This window comes from Emydura macquarii, unplaced genomic scaffold (genome assembly GCF_026122565.2).
Source record: "Emydura macquarii macquarii isolate MOO-44397 ecotype Brisbane River unplaced genomic scaffold, CSIRO-AGI_Emac_v2 contig_3451, whole genome shotgun sequence".
In the NCBI taxonomy this organism is placed as follows: domain Eukaryota; kingdom Metazoa; phylum Chordata; order Testudines; family Chelidae; genus Emydura; species Emydura macquarii.
Window position 1 is genome coordinate 2,073,067 of NW_027133588.1, and position 20,145 is coordinate 2,093,211.

Here is a 20,145-nt window from a genome sequence, read left to right on the forward strand (position 1 = left end):
GTGTGTGTGTGTGTGTGTGTTGGGGGTGTTCATTGAATGGGTGTGAGTTGTGTGCATGTTGGGTTGGGGGTGTGGGGCTTTTTTTTACTCCAGGGTGTGTGTGTTATGGAGGGGTGGGAGTTTGTGTGTCGGGGGTTTAATGGGGGGGGTCCTTTTGTCTCATCGGATGGGTGTGCAGTTGTGCGTCCTGGCCCCTTTTTATGGTGGGGGGGAGGAAAGCCTTTTTTTCCTGGAGGGCTGAGACTGAGTTTTGGGTCTGTGCTATAGGAAAGGTGTCAGAAACCAACCCTCCCCCCCCAGCTTTCTCCAAAGGGTCTGAGTTGCCCTTCCCTAGGGGAGGGATGTGTGTGAGTTGTGGGTATGCAAGTTGGGTTCTTCAGCGTGTGGTGGTTCTGATGCTCAATGGGTTTGGGTTCCCAAAGCCCAGCCAGCTGCGACTGCCCTTGTGCGGGCTGCCTGGCAGCAGAAGGGCTCTGTGTCTCTGGCTCTGCCCTCATTCCCTCCTCCTTCCCCCCTTTGGGTCCCCTCTCCTGTTTCTCCATTGTCTTGCCTTGCCATTTCATTTTCCATATTGGCCCCTTCCCCCCTCCCCACTGTCTCTCTTTGGGGGTGTAGCACCCTTCCCTTCCCAGCCACCCAATGCACCCAGCTGGCTAAGGAGACTGATGCCAGCAGACACCCTGGGCCAGCTCCTGAGAGACCAGGATGATAGGCAACCTTATAAAAACCCAGAGACAGACGGACGGACGGATGGATGGGTCATTGGGGCTCAGCTGCTGGCCACTGTTCCTGTCCTAGCCAGCTAATAAACTGGCGCTTGGCTCTGTGTGTGGAGAGGGAGGGGGATGAGATGTTGGGCTGAATGGTAATGTGGGAGCCCTCCTGGTCCCGCTAAGCGGAGGAGTTAACCGGCCGGGAACAGATCACAGGTTCAGGTGGGGTGTCACTGGGACAGCGCTGCCAACCAGGGATCAGCTGAGGCTGATACCATGGAGGCATTTAGCCTTCGGTCAGAAAGACAGGCAGTGCAGTCAGGGGCACGAAGGGTTAATGTCAGGTGGGATTAGCCTTCAGTCAGGGAGAGGGGAAACCTCAGCCTTGGGGAAGGAGAGCCTGGGATGTTAATGGTTAATTTCAGACTGGATTAGTCTTCAGTCGCAGAGAGCTCAATATTGGGGCAGGACTGGAGGGGTGGAAAGGGTTAATTTCAGGAGGGCAGCCCTTCAATGCCAGACAAGCCAGTGTTGGGGAAGGGCTGCAAGGGGCTGGAATTGTTTTATTTCAGGAGAAGTAGCCAGCCCTCAACCTTGATTTGGTGGTAGTGTTGGGGGAGAGAAAGGGTTAATATTAGAGGAGCCTGGCCCTCAGTTCCCGACAGCCCGAGGCAGAGAGGGCTGATTGCAGGGAATTCAGCCCAACTCGGGTGGGAGCTGTCTCTAATATAGGGATGTAGCTGGGATCTGCTGTGCATGGACGGGGGTCCAGGCTCTGGTGATACCAAGAGGGGGAAAAGACAATGACGCTCAGGAAGGAGCCCAGCCCAGCTGCCCCATGGATGGCAACAACAGAGGAAAATTCCTTTTTACATTTACGTTGATGCTCAGATTTTTCACTTCTCCATCTCCAGGAAGTAAAAATATTCCAGAGCAAAAGGTGTTGGTCCACAGTGTGCTCAGGATGCCCAGCAAACAAGCAGGGTGTGCGATTTCTGTTAAGGCGACTCACTCGTGGGTAGGGTGGGTTTGTGTGCGGGCAGTGTGAGAGAAGCAGATCAGAGTCCTTTCATAATAGGTGCTCACGCTGGATCACAAAGACCTTGTTCTCTTGTCTCCCTCTGTGTGTGTCCATCTGACCCAGTCATCTAAGCATTTTTAGTGCCCGTATCACCATAGAAGCTAGACATCCATCAAAAGTAAAGTTCCCTTCCTTCCAAAAGCAAATGGATTTATATTACAGTTCTGCAGGATGTGTCAGGCGACAGCACTGGGCATAGAGAGAGTGGAAGCCACTGGCCCTTTGCTAGAGTCGTGGCAGGTGCTATTTTCACCTCCTGGAATTCATTCTCTTGCCCCGCGCCTGACCAAAGAGAGGAACTCCTGCATTTGATCAGCAAAGTTATGGTGAAAGGCTGGGTGGGTCAGGAAGCCCTGTGAAATGCAGGAGCTCCCTATCTCTGCAGAAGATTGGCCTCTGTTCCCATCCCCCCTTTCTCAGTTTTACTCCCCCATCTCCATCTGTGTCCTTTCCCCTTCTTCCTATGCAACCCTCAAAGCCAGCCCTTAGATTGGGACTTCCACAGCTGTTTGTACATGTCCCTGCTCCAACTCCTTCCCATCCAGCCTGTTGCAGGGGCAGCAGCTCTGATATCTACATAAAATAGAGACTACAGTGATGACCACCATCAGAATGATTATAAATATTTAAGTGAAATAACTGGGCAAAGGTGGGAGGCTGGAATGGATTTCAGGGACACAAACAAGGTCCTAGCTCATTCCTTGAAGAATAGGATTACGAGACCTCCTCAAAGATCCAACCCCCGTAAGGTCAGGTCTCCCCAACATCTTTTCATTACATTTCTCAAGTATCTGAAACTTCAATTATCCAAATATATTCAGTGTCCCGTGCCCCACCCTCCTGACTTTGCATAATCAAGGCAGGTATCATCTGAGCTCCAGCGATGGAACTAGGGGCCTTCAGGAGCACCTTCTGTTCTCCCTCCCTTGCACCGGAGCGCATACATATCATCCCATGAACATCTTGGACATACCATGATGCTTTACTTCTAAGGCTATAGCAACCAGTTTCACCCACCCCTTCAGGTTGAAGGGTTTGATGGGTTTCTATTTTCTCCCCCAGTAGTCATGCTGTTCCTCCTGCTACTTAGGAGTCACCCTAACTTTTAAGAGTAGACCATACTTTCGATACCCTTCCATCACTGGTCCTAGCTCACCGGGTTAATAGCTGAAGGAATCTTGCCATAAAAGAACACAAAAGAACTGTCACCTGCAGGTTTCTTCTTCATTCTCCAAGCCCTGTTCTACAAACAGCCCTTTCTATTCCCTGCAGTTGCAGTTTCAGTGCTGGACAAGCTGTGATTTAGGTCTCACTTCATTGAAGTATACAATTTCAGCAGTTCTGTTCCAGGTTTGGACTTTCCTGTTACTTAGGAAGCTAGTTTTCTACATGAAGTTGGCTCCTTTTCTCCTTGCTGTGATTCTAATTAGGCATTAACAGCTCTGAATTGCAGGGAAGTGTGGAAGCAGGAGCTGGAAGGTACTTCACTAATGCTGTAGAGGTATTGGGTTATGCTTTGTTGGAAGGTGCCTGGCTGGAAGCTGGCCTTTAGTTTAATTGTAGGCTTGGAGGACACGTGCTGGAACTGGAGGATGTCAGCCGTGAAGCAGTCAGAGGTGACATGGCTGGGGTTGTTTACATAACATGGTGAAGAGTGAGGTTTTCCAAGGCCTTTTGTGCACAAGAAGATAAGGAATTAATTATTGAACTAATCAGTAGACTTTTATAATACAGTCACTGTAATTACACTGTAGTTATACTGCAACTATAATGTAATTACTTTGTGGTACCTCTAATTACTAGTATTTCATATAACTGGAAGGGTAACTGCACGACTGAATTACTTCTTATTACTCCTTTAGTTTCATACTTAATCCATTTCACTGTAGTAATGCTGAAGTTACACTGTTTGATACGTGTAACGCATACAATCCTATAACTTGAGGTTTAATTGTATGGATTGATAAATCACTTTATATTTATGCTTTAATTGCAGTGTTATAATACCATAACTGCAGTCATTGAATTATAAAGTGAAACTGAACTAATGAGGGCTCGATTAGGATTAATACACTTCATCAAGTATTGCCTTGTGTGTATGCATGTCACTGCTCTCCTATGTGATGGTTCCCACTACTTGCTGGGCTGGTAGGGCTGTTGTAATAATCCACGTGCTGTGGACAAGAGCTGGGACTAGAATACTCTGCCTTCAGCTCCAGAAACTCAGGCCTCTGCCACACCATCTAAGGAAAGCTCCTTTAGCTGTACTGGTCGGTGTATTATTGCCGTCTACCACAGTATGACCAACTCAATGTCTTACAACCGTTCTACTCCCTCCCTTTGTTTAGAGGCCTGGGTTTGTTGAGGCCTACGTCCCAATGCCTTTGCTTTCATCACCATGGGTGGCACTGAGTGAGCAGTGATCCTGTACCGGGCTGAACCGGCTGAGTTGCTCTTTTTATTTGCCGGGGACTGGCCTGGGGTTTTTTATATCTTGGCTGGCTCTCGACAGTTTGAGAGAGATCTGCAGATGGCTCATGTTATCCATAGTTATATGGCATATGTTGCTTGTGGGGCTGCCAAAATGTGTCCACCCCTACAGCTCAGGTTCTCTCCCACTCCTCCTTCGTTCTGCCCTCCTTCCGAGTTCTCACTTGCTCTCACGTGTACCCCTGTGTGCTGAGACATAGTGTGATCCTACAGTGTATGTGCACAAACGGTTTCTGCCACTGACGTCCACCAGAGCCAGAAGGTCATTGAGTGTTAACAATGAATAAAAAGCCATATAGAGCGCACAACCAAGGGACATAGCACATGGGGTGCAGCAGGGACTCAAGCCCAGCCGTTCTGTGGGTTTATCATCCTTTTATTCTGTTGTGTTTTCATTCTCATGCATCTGTGTGTGTACGTCCAGGAGTGGAGGTTGGGAAGAAAGACTGGGGGTCGAGCTTTCGCCACAAGCTTAAACTTAACATGGACAGACCGCTAGGAGCTGCTGTGGTACCATAATCTGTGATGTGAGGGCCCATCAGTGCTCCTTGCACTGCCGTTATTCAGGGACGAGAGAGGTGGAAATTCCATGGACTGATGCTGACAGTGAGCCCAGCGCTCTGGGCATCCAGGGAGGGTCTCCAGCAGAAGGTGCAAGCAGGTCTCCGGGGTTTTCAGCCGAGTGAGTGAACCAAGCACTAGGGTGTGCCCTCACTCAGAAAGCTGCCTGCACATGCCAGAGTCCCTGGGGTACACTTTCATTTCCAGTCTGTTCCACTTCACTCTGGGGCGTTGTGGAATGGGAAGAATGGAGGGAGTCACAGGGAAGCTTGAGAGAGGGAGTCCATCCCCCATCCCCTATTGCCTGCTGCCCTCCCCACCCACCCACCCCACACCTACTGAATAATAAAGGTAGGGGAGGTGTCAGGCATACAGAGGACCATTGTCAGTAAGAGAATCTCAACTCATTCCCTGCATGTCTTCGTTCTGTGTTTCTGGACTAATGGGATGCTCTCAACAGGGCATCTTTCAAAGGAGACCCTGCTGCAACCCACAAAGTAGTCTCAGCTAGAGCTGCGTCCATCAGAAAAATGTGGCCACTCCTGGCACTGGCAGGGCGCCAGCTTCTCTGACAGACAGAGAAGGGGTTGTGGGGAGCAGGGAACCAATGTGACCTTCTGTACTACACCTCTCACACCAAGAAAACTCCGAGGGGTGGATCTTTCCAGGAGAATTCATAGGGGCAGGAGGAAGACCCGTCTGAATTCCCTCTGGGCTGGCTCTCTTTTGGCAACATGGCCACCATGGTGATGCTCAGTAAAGTATTCAGAGACTAAATGCCAGTCTTAAGGTCCGTGATGACAGATACCGGTGGGGTGAGGTTTGGGGCTTCTGCTGCTTTTCCCTCCTCACCCTTTGGCAAGCAGCGTGTCCTGCCAGAAAGAGCTGGCACAACACTGCTCCCATTTTGGTGTCACGGAGGCTGTTCTGAGCATGACAGTTTGTGGGCTTGGGTTTCTGCTGTGACCAAGAGTCATCCTGACCCTTTGCGCAGAACTTAAACTGATCTCTGAATGACCTTCCCAAGTGCCAGATAGTTAATTTTCCCTCCTTGTTATTTTTCTCTTAATGGTTAATTACGCTCCCTGGTTCTGGAACTAGGTCTGGTGCCACCAGAATATTGAGGGAAAGGCTTATCTGCTGGTATTTCCCTAGCTAGAAAGCACCAGCAATCTCATGAGAGCGCCTGTTTTCTCAAGAATCTCAGCCCAGTTTTGCTGGCCCATGAAGTTCTGATAAGGATCTAGGCTGTTTTTTGTTTTTGTTTTTTCCTCCCAAAAGTGCCCCAGTTACTTAGGAGCACAGATCACACTGACTTGCAGTGCAACTTTTGCTCCTAAGTAGAGCTGGTTGGGAATTTCTGTCAGTGATTTTCTGAAGGCTAATGCAGTTTGCACAAAATCAAAATTTTCCAGAAATGTTTGGTTTCGAATCCATTCAAGAAAACATTAAACTGCATTTCTCTTGTGGTGCATTGCCTTATGGGAGTTATCGTTCAGGCTCCCATTTTCTCCTATGGGCTGGTCCTGGAGAACTATACATTCCATAATGCAATGCAGGTCCCAGCTGTGTGGTGCATCATGGGAGTCACATGACTTGAGGTGCATTATAGGAGATATAGAGCCAGGCGCCTGCCCTAAATGGGAGAATGGAAACATCAGTCTCCTGAGCTACAACTGGCAGGAGGCGATATACTACTGTGGGAAAATGCAGTTTAATATTGAACTGACTTGAAATGAAAAGTTTTGGGACAGTTCAATAAACCTAAACTAAACATTCTGATTTTGAAAACGTTTTGGCATTTCTCAATCAAAATTGCTTGGCAATGGAATTTCCATTCTATGAAACCTCAACTTTTTGTCCCACTTTGAGGTGAAAACAAATATTAAAATGTCAGAGTTTCCCACAGGACAGATATTGCAGATTTCACTCAACTCTCCTCCTAATTGCCTCCAATCCAGTGTTTCTCAACCTTTTTAGTACCAGGGACCGGCTTCCTATACTATGTCAGGGAGATCTCAGGGACCAGTGCTGGTCCATGGACCTTGCTGTAAACACCCCATCCCTAAACTTTCAGATGCTTCCCTGAACTGACCCTGCAGACCTCTGGTGGCCTGCCCATTCTGCAGGCGTAGAATCGGATATCCTTGGGTAGAATTACCTTCCTCCAGGCCTAGTCCCACTGAAGTAAATGGGAACACACATGGAGTAAGGGGCTACTCAAGGGGATCAGAATTCAACCTGTTGCTGCTCAGACGCCTGGTGGACGTTTTTTGGGAATGGTGCTCGGGAGATGGTGCTTGGGAGCCACTAGTGAGCAGAGCAGAAAAGACGGCAGGTTCAAGTGGCTTGTCTCAATGACACTGGGTTGGTTGGGTTCAAGGGGAGAGCCCTGGTCTGCATTATTCTGCTGTAAGCACCTCCTCTTATTCTCTCTCCCTTCCTTCTTTGTCCCCGTCCCTCCCCCTACCACCCATCATGCAGTTCCCATGTGCCTCCAGTTTGCACTGACCAGTGCCCTGTGCCCCCGAGTGTAGCTGTCACAGGTAGCGTGGGAGGGAGCAGCCCTTCTGCCCTGGAGGGCTCAGCAGCAGAGAGGTGGGGAGGGCAGGAGTGAGCAAAGAGCACAGTGGCTCCATCTGTGTGAGCGAGGGTGGGCAATGGAGGGAGCCAACCTGGGAGGCCTGCTTGGGAAGCAAGTGCTTCTCATCTGAACCCCACCTGGGAGAGTGAGGCGTCAGAGCCAGGCCTGTCTCTCCATGAGACTCTTAGCATGTGTGTCGTATTTCAGCCACGGGGCCGTCAGCACCGTACAAATGGGGGTGAGTCGGGGGGATAATCTCTGCCTAGCGTGGTTTATTTTCCTGTTTACCTGCTTCCCACTCTGTGAAAAAGAAATGCTGTTGTTGCATTTACTGACGGGATGTAGTGAAGTGCTTTGAGATCCTACGATGGGCAGTTAGTACTTATTCTATTAACTCTGTCACAGCCCTTCTGCGGGTCTTTGGGCTTTTACAGGAGTCGTGGGGTGGACTCTGTCCAATCCCACCCCCTGGTCCTGATCCACCCAATCAGTGCATAGGGGGATTCCCTGCTTCCATTTTCTGCTCCCAGCAGAAGCAAAGGGGAGACTCTGTCTGTCTGTTCTCTAACCGTACAGGCTTGTAACAACACTTTCTCCAGCCAGAGGAGAGTGAACATTAGAACAGCCCTACTGGGTCAGAGCAATGACCATCTCACCCAGTATCCTGTCTGCCGACAGTGGCCAATGCCAGGTGCTTCAGAGGGAATGAAGAGAACAGGCAATCATCAAGTCATCCATCCCCTGTTGTGCAGGGTCAGAGGACAGCAGGGTTGCTGCCTTTATTTTGCAGTCATTAAAACGAGTTGTTAGGACTAACGATGGAACCAGATGAATTCTTGAGCCCAGGGACCAGATTCCAGTCTCACCATTCTCAATGTGTAACTGAGATTAGCATCTGGCCCTAAGAATTTTAGCCCCCTGGTGGCTCCCTCCAGACTTCTACGCTCTGTTTGTGCTGGAGGTGTTCCTGTGAAGCCAGTGGCATGGCCAGGAGGATGGAGCGATCGGCCATGTTCAGCAGCAGGGGAAAGGAGGGGCTGTGTCCCTTCGTCCTGCCTGGTGCTTTCATAATATGGAGCCATTTTATGAATCAGACTAAATAAAGACAAAGCAGATGTTCGTCAGGAGGAAGAGCAAGTCAGATGCACAGCAGCTTCCTCTCCCGACACAGGCTGGGGATCTCTTAGGAAGGCTCATCAGTAGTGCAGATGAGCAAGCTGACGCATGAGTGTGACAAGTACACTCGGCGGTCGCTGCAGGACAGCCCTCCCTGTTCTTGCCATAGACAGGATGTATATGAGCACAGGCCATCAAGCACAGTGGATGTACTCCATACAGCAGAGAGCAGAATGGGAAGAATGCAACGCAAGGTTGTCTCTCCTCTGCTGGGATGGCATGGTACTTCCAAGGAGTAGGAAGAGGTGTGGGGTATGTGTGTGTGTCCCTGATGCCCCATTGGGACAAAATCCAGAGATACTAGACCTATGAGACTTTCAAGTGCCCTCCTGAAAATGAACCTAAAAATCTCTGAGGATGCCAGACACAGGGAAGAGAAATGGGCATGGGGTGTTGGAGCTGGAAGGCAATGGTCAGGAGAGAGGGGGAAGGGAAGGGCACAGCACAGATATGGAGGGGGGAATGGAGAGGCAATGCAGGTGGGTCAAAGTAGGAAGACAGAGACCGTGGGAGGAGAGGGCAGGTTCGAGGAAGATATCACATGGGGGACAAGCCCCCAGGATAGGGAATGTGTATGGAGAGAGCAAGAATGCAGAGATGGGACCAGGAGAAAGGAGCTGGACGGTGGGGTGGGGGTGGGGCGCAGAACATCCTAAAAGAGCCACACCCTAGGAGCACGAGAAACTAGCGGCAGTTGGGCACGGCACTAAAAACACCTTCCACACGCCCCCTTTGAAGGGTCTGTACTGAGAGTGTTTGTTTTTCAAAAGTGAAACGTTGAGCCTGTGAACTCCCTGGTTTATTGTAAAGGCGGAGGGGAGCCTGGAGCCGGGACAAAGTTCTAGCAAGGGCCAAAGCAGTGCTGCAGGCCCAGCTCCCAGCATGCACAGGGTCTGTCGTGTAACCCCTAGGTCTTCACCTGGTCCTGTATTCCCAATGCAGAGCATCAGACACTCCAGCTTGTCTGCACCCTGGGCCAGCAGCCAGCATCCTGACACACACCACACACACACCATGTCCTAACCTAGCATGCTACCCCCTACCCAGTGCCAAGCCTTACTGCTGCCCAGCCAGGAACAGCCACTCTGGCTCAGAGCTGTGCTCAGTCTAGTCCAATATCTTGTCTCTGACAGTGGCCAACACTAGCTGCTTCAGAGGAAGATGCAATTAACACCCCACCCCCCAATAGACAGTTATGGGATAACCTGGCCACAGGCAATGTTTCTTCCTGACCCCTATTAGTAAGAGGCTGATTTCATGCTCTGATGCATAAGGGTTTATGTTCCTTTCAAAACCCTGCAGTAAGCTCTGTTATAACTCTGGATATTCTTATCCCTATAAATGTCCAATCCTCTTTTTCAGTCTTGCTTTGATCTTGGCTTTGAATCGGTGGCAGTGAGTTCCCTGGGGTAATTGTACATTGCGTTGGACGTATTTCCTTTTATCGGTTTTAAAGTTCCACCATAGAGCTTCATTGAATATCCTCTTGTCCTTACAGTAAGAGAGCGGGCTGAAGGGAATTTCTGGTCTACCTTTGCTTTACCATTCATGATTTCGTATGCTCGGTCCTGTCCCCTCTTATTTACCTTCCCTGTAGAATTAACAGTTTTGTCTTGTCAACCACCATTCAAAGGAGCGTTTACCCCTCTCCAAATCAGTCTCTTCTCCTGTCTCTGATCCCATTCTGTAGCTTTTCTTGAGGGCATCCCATTGCTTTAGATAGTGGCATTATAATGTCAGCATGATTTTCCTTACCATTCCTTATGCATAGTAGAGAGACACTGACCCCTCCCCAACACTCTGATTTTCACCCGGTGCCCTGACCCCACACAAACTACACATCTTCACCAAGCCCTCTGAATTGGCCCCAGCACTGAGCTGGCTGCACCTGGCATCAGGAGATAGACCCTGAATAGATTTTAATGTATAAAAGCTTTGGTCTTCGCTTTAGTTCAAAGCGGGTGAGGGGGACAAGGACACTCCGTTGAACCCTCCACATGAATCAAAGAGGTAGAACAAAGTGTGTTTACCTGGATCTTGAAAGCTGCAAATCTGCCAATTCAGCAGCTCCTGCCCCTTATCTGATAAACCTGGGAACCAAAGGGAACACTGCCGGAAGAGACAGCTCTAGTGGAAAGGTGCCAGCAAAGCCAGTGGGGGGTGGGGGGGAGGAGAGAGATGGGCTTTAAATGCTTAACTCAAACCAAGCAGTGATAGAAAAATAAAGAAATAAATACAACAAAAGGCCACGGCCTCAATTTTCTTTCAAGCTGATTTTTTTTCCCTCCATCCGGGGAAGAGAAAATAGGAGCAAGGGGAGGGCGGCAGCGCGGGGCGAGGGAAAGAGAGAGCAATTTCCCTGCCTTTAGTAAATAGGAGTCTCTTGTCTCTGGGCACTGTGGCCCTCGCTGGGTCATGTGCGTTGATGCCAGTGAGCTTTGGCCTCTTGTAAGAGAATTATCAAAGCACCACTTAGCTGGGGAGAGGCTTCGTCTCCTCTCTCTGCTGGGGTTGTTGCTGGTGCAGTGATAAGAAGGGAAGGGGGGTGAGGAGGTCACCCAGGGTGAGCACTGTAGCACTAGTTTGCCTAGTGCTGGGCAGCCCGAAAAGGGTCCAGTCAGTTCCAGAAGTTTGGCGAGGAGGCGGGCCGAGGAAGCGGTGTGCAGATCTGGTACCGAGGTGTGGGTCCCAGTCCTAATCAGGGCTAAAGTTTTGGAGGGAGGCGCAGCTTTTCACAAGCCATTCTCCTCCAAAAAGTCATCCACAATAGAAAACCAGCTATGCCCAGTTCTGAATCAGAACCAAAACCACCACAGTGAGCTTGGCGCTGTGACTTCAGCTCAACCCAGACTGGCATTTAAAGGGTTCTGGCTTGGGTCTGTTTTTTCATCCAGAACCATGTCAGACCTCTCTGTCACTGGGGTCTGCATCTCCCCACACTCTGGCTAGCCCCTCCAAAGAGCCTGGGGACGAGACTGGGAAGGGGCTATTGGGGAGCGAGAGAAGGGGGTGATGGACAGGGAGCCCAGCCAGGGAAACTGGAACTGGGATGAGAAGCCAGGCTGGGGTCTTTAACTGTGATTTGCCCAATTTTAGATCCTAGGGTCTGATTGGCAGAAGTGCTGAGCGCTCAGCGCTGCAGCTGACGTCAGTGGGAGCTGTGCTTTGAACATATACAGTGCTCTAGATGGAATGCTACGTCTTCTGGAAAATCAGGCCCTAGACATCTCCGAGGGGGCATCCAGGATTAATGGACACTTTTGAACTTAGTCTCCAGGTGCTTCAGTTCTCCGTCTGTAAAATGGGGCTAATGCCCTTGCACCTCATTGGGGTGTTGTGAAAATAAATGAATGAATGTTTGCAGGGCCTTGGCCACTACAGTGATGAGCACCATAGAAAAGCCCATGAGGAAATGACTCATTCTGTCTTCAGGGCTGGGTTTGAACAGTGTGCAGTAAAGAAGGCCTGGAGGTGGGGGGGGACACGCTGAGCAGTGAAAACAACGTATTGACTGGCACAATCCAGCCTGTGCACTGAATGAGGCAGGGGAACTGTGGAAAAAATTGTATGTGATCATGTAATTAAAGACTATCAGAATGCAGACACATGAGGGGGCTGAATTAGGGATGTACAGGCAACCTTAACGCTGGCATTTCCCAACTAGGGTGTTGCCTTTGCAATCTTAATGCTGCTGTAACGTAGGGTTATGTGTGTAGTATATATCCATCCCCTAGCGTATTCTCCTCTATCCCTCTCTTCCATTGCGTATTCCCTATACATCCCCCCAGCATATCCCTGGAATGGGGGGATTCCATGCATACCTCCCCACCCTCTGTCGTGTTTGCCGTTGTGGATACTTGTTAGGTTCTCTGATATCACAGCAATGAGTGTGATTAGAGACAGAGAGGCAGATCTATGGAAATAGGATCTCTAGATTTTCGGTACTACTTGCTTCCTGTAAGGGGAGAAACACGGTGAGACTAGTCTTTCTCACGATATTTCAGTGCCTATACTCTTAACCTGATCTAGGGAGCGCCCAGAGTCCCTCACTAGAAGGAAGAATGGCCGGAGGGAGCAGATGGAGAATTAAAAAAAACTTTTTTCCCAACCCCCATCCCCAAATGTTTGGTTTGAGTTCTGATCAAAGATTTGGTTCAGTTCTTCTTCTGTCTCAACCAAGATGCCCTAATTCTTATGCCATCTCCTTCCGGCCTGGAGTAGGAGGAGATTGCATGTCTTTTCTTGGACCATGGTACCTTTGTACAATATCCAGGACAGGTTTCATGGGTGAGGTGGAGCTAGGAAGAGTGAGTGGATGCCCACATGCTAGGGAGATGGGGATCAGGTTCACAGTCTTGGGGTGGTGCTGTCAACCAGTAGCACCACCGAAGATGAGCACTGGGGTGGGTGACCTTGGAGACTTGCATCATTATTGAGAGCACAGGGAGGTAGCAGAAGAGATGGTGGCTCACCTGTCTGCCCTGGTATCTGCCATCACCTCACTCAGCGAGGTGCCAAATATGGGTGTGTGAGAGGGGGACGTGAATATGTGGAGACGCGGGGTGGGGTGCATCCATGGACACGCCCTGCCCCGTGCTGGACATGTTTGGGTGCTCTCCAGGAACGCACAGTAACAAAAAACCCCGTGATGAGCCTCAAACAAACAAACCTCCCTGTGGCCATTTATCTCATCAGTCAAGCACAGGCAACTCCCTAAGTTGCACGTGCACAACAGATGGGCTAATTGGGCCCTTCGATTGCAGTGGATTTGTGACATGTTCAGAACACTGGCTAAATGTGTGAGTGCCATTAATGCCAGGCAGGGCGTAGGAAACAGAAACCCCCGAACTCCTGAATACGAGCCAGGAGCTCCCAGTACCAGGGAGATGACTGCAAAGCATATGTGCTGCTCAGGGATACATAGAATCATAGAAGGTTAGGGTTGGAAGGGACCTCAGGAGTCATCTAGTCCAACCCCCTGCTCAAAGCAGGACCAACCCCGACTAAAACATCCCAGCCAGGGCTTTCCACCTTCTCCACTCCCAACAAGCTCTCTAGCTCTATCATTGTCTCTGCTCCCCTCAATTTCTCACTTCCGCTCATGCTGTCTCTGCTCCCCACACGCTAGGCCAGCCTCTCAGCTGATACACATCAGTGAGGCTCTACTGAAGTCAGCGGTGCACCTGTGTTGATTTACATCCGCTGAGGATTGGGTCCTCTCTCCTCACCCAGCTTCCCGCATGCTCTTTCTCTGCACCTCTCTCTCTGAATACTCCCACTGCCCTGGTTATTTTTGTCTCCTCTCCCTCTCCATTTGTCCTGCATTTATCACTTGTCAAGGAGGCTGGGAGGAGCATTGCACCTTGGCTCTGTTTCCCACAGAGCTGTTGCTTTCCGGCAGCGGAAGGTCCGTGTGCTTTTGCAGACAGGTCTGGGGCATTCTGTTAATAGAAGATAAACAGGGCAAAGCAGGGAGCCCCTGGCTAGTTGCTGGCTGTAGGAAGGGTTCCCTGAAGAGGAGGACATGGTGCTGGTGAATAGTGAAGACTGGGGGGAACAGCATCCCTCCCAGGAGAGCAGATCTCAGGGGTGAGAAACAAGCTCAGGACATGAAAGCAGAGACAATGAAAACGCCTGGCCCCCTCGTTATTATCTCTGTTAATCACAGTCACTATTAACCCACCACCTTGTGCTAATGGGTCTTCAGGGAGAAACAACACACCTGGGAGTGACCTTTAACATGTCATGAGAACTTTGCATCCTTTCCTGATCAGTGCTGGGGGGAGGGGCAGAGATCCACTTGCCCCAGGAAGGTGACATGGTGATGGATTGGCCTTGTGTCTCTGGCTGTTGGAGCAGCATGACCATCACCCCCGTGCTCAGGAAGCATTGCAAGCAGGGAATGGCTCTGGGCAGACAGATTGCGCAGTGGTGGATGTGATCGGGCAGGTGTCCTTATTCGATTATCCAGGTCAAGTAGACAGTTAAGTGCAAATAAATGCCATGAAAGGCCAGTCTCCTCTTTAGCACAGGCAGGAAGCATCAAGCCTCACCCATCACTGACAGCAGCAGGAGGAGGCACGGATCAGACCTGCCGGCCCAGGAAGGAGTCCGAGCTTAGACGGGGGGGACCAGGAGCAGGCAAATGGCCCAAACCTTTCCCCTTTCCGTGCTGCAGCGTAGGCCAAGCTGTGGTGGGCTCTGATCAGGGGTAATTGGCCATGATGGGGGTTAGGGAAATACCCCAGACTGAGAGACACCAGCTGGCATCAAGGAACCATCCTCTAATGGCCAATAGCCCCCTCGGCTCACCCCACAGAGGGAGGATGTGACTCTAAGAACACCCTGTTACACACCAACACGGAATTGTTTCCCTGAGACTGCCCGGCCGCACGTTAACAGACAGCTTCAGCGTGGGTGAAAGGGGGGGACTGACAGCCCTGGAGACCACCGCCCTAGGTTTATCCATAGCAAGAGTGAATCTTCCCCCATGTTGGTCACCCAGTGAGCCTCAATCTTGACCTGGAGGGACCCACTTGAGAGAGTCTCCAGGGCCTGGTCAGCCCTTGCCGCACCCCTGACTCTGCCACCAAAGATGGCGATTAGGGCCCGCCCTGATATGGAGACCTGTCCTTCAGGAATGGGCTGAGACCCTGTGCTGCTGCAGAGCCGGCTGGGAGCCACGCCTCTTGTTTGCTATTGATCGAGGCTAGATTTTCAGTGTGACCCCACAGACCATTCACAGAGCCAGTGGGCCAAATTCTCTGCTGCTGTCAGTGGACAAAGCTCTACTCAAGTCAAAGGAACTGCACCAAGAGAAAACTTGGCCCAGTCACTCTCTAATACTGACAAATAGGGAGACAGAAAAGGGGACAAACTGCAGCTGGGAGAGAGAATCTATAAAGGGGCTTGCCTCAGTGGGTAGAGATGGGTGAAGGAGGTTGTCACCTGCCCTGGGGTGAGGGCTGGGTGAAGGTGTCTCCTGGAGCCTGGAAGAGTTCATCTGTAAAGGGATAACCCACAGCTAGGATAGGAGATCAAGGACAGGGATCCACTAGCCTGTAAAGTGCACTGGGGTGAGCGATGGATGGGGGGCATCCCCTGCACTGGGGTGAGACATGGGTGAAGGGGTCTATAAAGCTAAAACTGCTATGTTGATAGGTGAGCAAAGCTCAGAGCACAAAAGCCACTGATGTTTCAGAAACCACAAACCCGCTTCTTGCCCCGTGCTGAAATCACCTGTCTCGCTTTTTGGAGATGGGCTGAGTTTGTTTTTCATTTCTCCTTCCATTTGCACGCAAGTTCCATAGCATGGCTGACTCCTCCTCCGCCATCCCTCCCAATCCCAGAATTCATCTCCAGAGCCCTGACATCCAGCTGAGAGCTCGGAGCCCTGCAGCTGAACTACTAACCAGGACACGTTAGGCATTTCAAAATAGCTACTGAACAGAGGGTAAGCAGGTGATGGGTGTTGTAGCCGTCTTTTGAGGAGGTGGTAAGGGTGACCCTGGAAATTATCAGCCCAGTCTTACTTCATTACTAGGAAACTCACTGTGAAAAAGATAGAGATGTCATTGGAAAAAATATGCACGAGGGTTGAGATTTTCAAAGCAATCTAGGGGATTGAGACACGTCTTTCATTCATTTCAATAGAAGGTGTCTCAATTCTCTGGTCTGCATTGAAAACTCAGCTGTCATAGAGACAAACTAGCACAGCTCTAGTAAGGGCAAATCACATCTCTCTAACCTATCTAGAATTCTCTGAGGGAGGTAAACTCTTAGCAAAAGTACAGCAGGTGACTATCCTGTATTTAGACTTTCAAATGTTTATTATTAAAGTCCCACAAGAGACAGTATTAAGGAAACTTGGTAATCAAAGAGTGAAAGATAAAGTCCTGCCAGGGATTAAAAACTGGTAAGAAAAGAGAGGGGGAAAAAAAAGCAAGAGGGAATGAATAACTGGGGAACCCTGACATCAGTCAGAGTTGCTGAATACGCTTAATAACGCAGTCATTTTGGAAGTGAGGTGACAAAATTGCCTAACCCCCCAACCAAATTACTGGGGTTAGACAAGACTACAGGGAGAGTCATGACAAACTCCTAAAGGACCTAACAAAATTAGGAGGGAAAGTCAGAAAACCAGCATGTCATTTGCTGCCATCACATTGATCGCTCTGCATGTATGTTTCTATCCCTTTCCCCTACCCTATGTCTGTCCTGTCTATTTAGATAGTCTCTGTCCCAAAGATCTTACAATCTACTACTCTCTGTTTGTACAGAACCTGGCACAATGGGGCGGCAATCTTGGTTAGTCCCTATGCCGTAATAGACGTGATTAGTAAGACTAGGAGAGTGGGCAATGCAATGACCGATTAAGTTCAGTGCACACAAGTGCCAGTTAGTGCACATTGGAAGGACCTATTTAAGGACCCTGTAAGAGCCTTTTGGGGTGGAAGGAGGAGTTGTTGGAAGGGTCTTAAGGAAGACATCGGCTCAGCACACCGCAGTGGTTTAAAAAAATAAGATTCACTGTGGGCAGAGAATAATACCAGGAAAGCCACTGCCCCCTGGTAAGGGGTGGTTTGTCAGTGCATTGCCAGCTGTAAGGTGCTGTGGTGAGCAGGGCAGTATAAGAATAGAATAGTATAGGATGCTCGTTGTGTAGTTTCTACATGGTCTTGTTTTGAGTCAATTCTTGCAAAGCAAGCAAAGGCACTAGTCCTCAATGAGGACTGGGTCCAGGACGAGGTGCACCTCTCAGCTAGTATGCGGTAGCCATGTATGAGAAAGTATAAGAGCCCTTTTAAAAAGGGGGCAAATGCGTGTTTCTCTCCTTTGCTGGACTCAACACCAGCTGACGGGATTTCCTCAAACTCTTTGGAAAGTATTGGCTTGAGGCAGAATTGGTTAATTTCAGTCCCAAATGGGAAAGTTTTAGAAGTTATGCGCATATTAAAAACGGGCTTCTCTTTGAAATTATTATGTAACCTTAACCATAGCAAACTAGCTACCACGGCACTTGCTTTCATCTGAAGAAGGAGCGTCCCTGCTGTCACACTAGCTAAGCTGTCAATTCTCATGCATCAGGGCATCAGCTGATCAAGTGGAGTCAGGAAAAAACCTGTTGTCCAATTCATCAGGTGCAGGATAGGGCTTGCAGTGAAGAATGATGGCCTTGGGGTTAAGACACTGCCTGCAAGTAAAGGGATCTGGATTCAATTTCTGTCTCTGTCACCGACTGTCTACATGAGCCAGGGCAAGCCACTTAATCTTTCTGTGCCTCAGCTCCTGGTCTGTAAAACAGGGAGGATGATACTCCCCTGCTGCACAGGAGGGTCGTGAGGGTAAATTGGGTGAATTCATTGTTTGTGTGGTACTCCATATCCAGTGGTTTTAGAGGCCAGAAAAATGCCTGGATAGAAACCCCTTCTTTATGGCAAGCCATTGTCAGGAACAGGCTGCCAGGCTAGTTAGAGAACTGCTTGGTTCCTATATGCTCATCACTACATGCCCATCTTAACTACCCCAACTCCCTGGTGTTTCATCTTCACCTCAAGTGCTCCTTTAACCGATCTTCCTTCTCCCCATTACTCGCATATGGCTTCGGTGTAGGGTCTCTGCCAGGATCCTCCTCCCAGCCCTTTAGCCAGCAATTTCCCTCCATGCTGAGGTTTCCTAACCTGAAGGGGTTTGAACGGGACTCGGTCATTAACCGAGCCCTACATTTCAAGGGGATATTTATCTTCTCCTTTAATGAACAAGAAGCTTGGCACCTTCGCTGCAGAGATTTGTTCCTGTCTCCCCTCCCACCTCTTTCTGATCCCCCCCCCTCAAGTCTCTTAATCTCTGTATCTCTGAACCTCTCCCCTCTTCTCTGCCATTCGACTGCTCTGTTGTTTTCCTCCTCCATTTCCCTCTGTGCCTCAAACCCTTTACTTCTCTCTTCCCCTTGCTCCTATCTAGCAAGGCTTTTGCTATCCACCTCCCCCTCTTTCCCTCTCCTACACTGCTCTATTTTATCTCAAAAGGGCCAAATCTCTTTTTATTATTATTTCCATTCTGTTTCTTCATCAGAATGCAAAACGGTAAATATCTCTCTTGTAATTATGGTTAATTTCATAACCAGCACCTTAATTGGATTGGTCTCTGTTGGGGAATACTCGTAGGAAGGCAAAGCAGAAAGATTGTGACGTGGTCTGTTCTTTCAGCTCACTGTTTAGATTCAAGATTTCTTGTGTGAAATGGGAAGCAACTAATTCAGACCTTGGAGATGAGCCGGAGGTGACTGGGAAAGGCCGAGCTGTCTCCTGGCAGCCTCCCAATGGCAATGACTTTCTGCAGTGCTTCGACAACCATCGTCGCCATTGCCCATCTGAACCTCTCTTTTCCTCTCTCCCTCTCATTGATAAGGAGGGAATATGCAGCCAAGATTGGGGACTGTCCATTTCCCACAGCTCGGGAGGGTCGGGGAGAGCCAAAGAGATGGGATCCGAGGTGAAACAAATGTTGGATGCGGTTCCTTCTGAGCAAATAGTCCCAGCCCGAGACCACTTGTCAGTGCAGATGATCATTTCTTAGCACTCGGAATCCCACTGTTATCCCTTGGAAAGTCCGCTGTTCCGAACCAGAAAGTCCTTCTCCACCAGCATCTCCCTTTGACAATGGTGTGACCTGAGTGCCCTGCCCTTTGATTCCCTGAGAGCTGCCTAAGGGCTGCCTTCTCCTCCTCCCTCCTCACACTGCTCCCTTCCTTCCCACTGCGTCTGGGGAGCATCCACCAGGATCCCCAGCAGGCAGCAGTTATGCCACCTTGGGCTGGGATCCAACCAAGTGAGCAGAGTCCAGGCTGTCTAGTCCTTGGGTATCCTTGGCTAGTCCTCTGGGAAAACCCAGAGGCTCAGGTCTCCTCTGCCTTGCACATCATTGCCACCTTTGGAACCCAATCACAATCCTCCACTTCCTCCCCCTAGTGGTAGGGTTTTACACCCATTTTGCACAAGTGTAAATGGCTGCACAAGGTACAGGGTTATGGAGAACCGTCCCCCAGGAGGCAATCGGCAGTGGGTGGCACTCATGGCTCAGCAATTAGCACTCTTCCCTGCAAGTCAGCCCTGAGCTGACACCCCAGTGTGGCATTAGGGGGCACTGTATCACTGGAGATGTCATCTTCCCAGGTGAGACGCACAGCTGAGGTCCTGACCCCATGGCATTGTTTTTGCGAGAATAGGGGGTATTAATCCTTGAACTAGTTTGGGTGATTCCATTCTGCCTCTCAGAGCTTTCCCTTGCAATTTCCTTTGCATCGTTTTCTTCACTTCCTGTCCTAAATTGATGTTTAGTGTTGTCGTGAGCTTTTAAAGAGCTGCTGTATTTCAGGGGTCCGCATTGCAAGAGAGACTGAAGTGAATGTTCTGTCCATTTAAGGCCAGCATCTGAGCACCGTACTCCATATTTACTCAGCCTCACACTGGGAGAACTCTTCCTGAGTCTAATGGAAATGTACCCAAATAAGGCCCTTAGGATTTGGCCTGTGCTTCGTT

General features: G+C 49.8%; 1 protein-coding gene across 3 annotated transcripts in view; it reads left to right on the plus strand.

The window, feature by feature from the left end:
- Positions 1-20,145, plus strand: part of LINGO1 (leucine rich repeat and Ig domain containing 1) — a 429,045-nt gene that overhangs the window by 383,181 nt on the left and 25,719 nt on the right. The window lies entirely within an intron of this gene.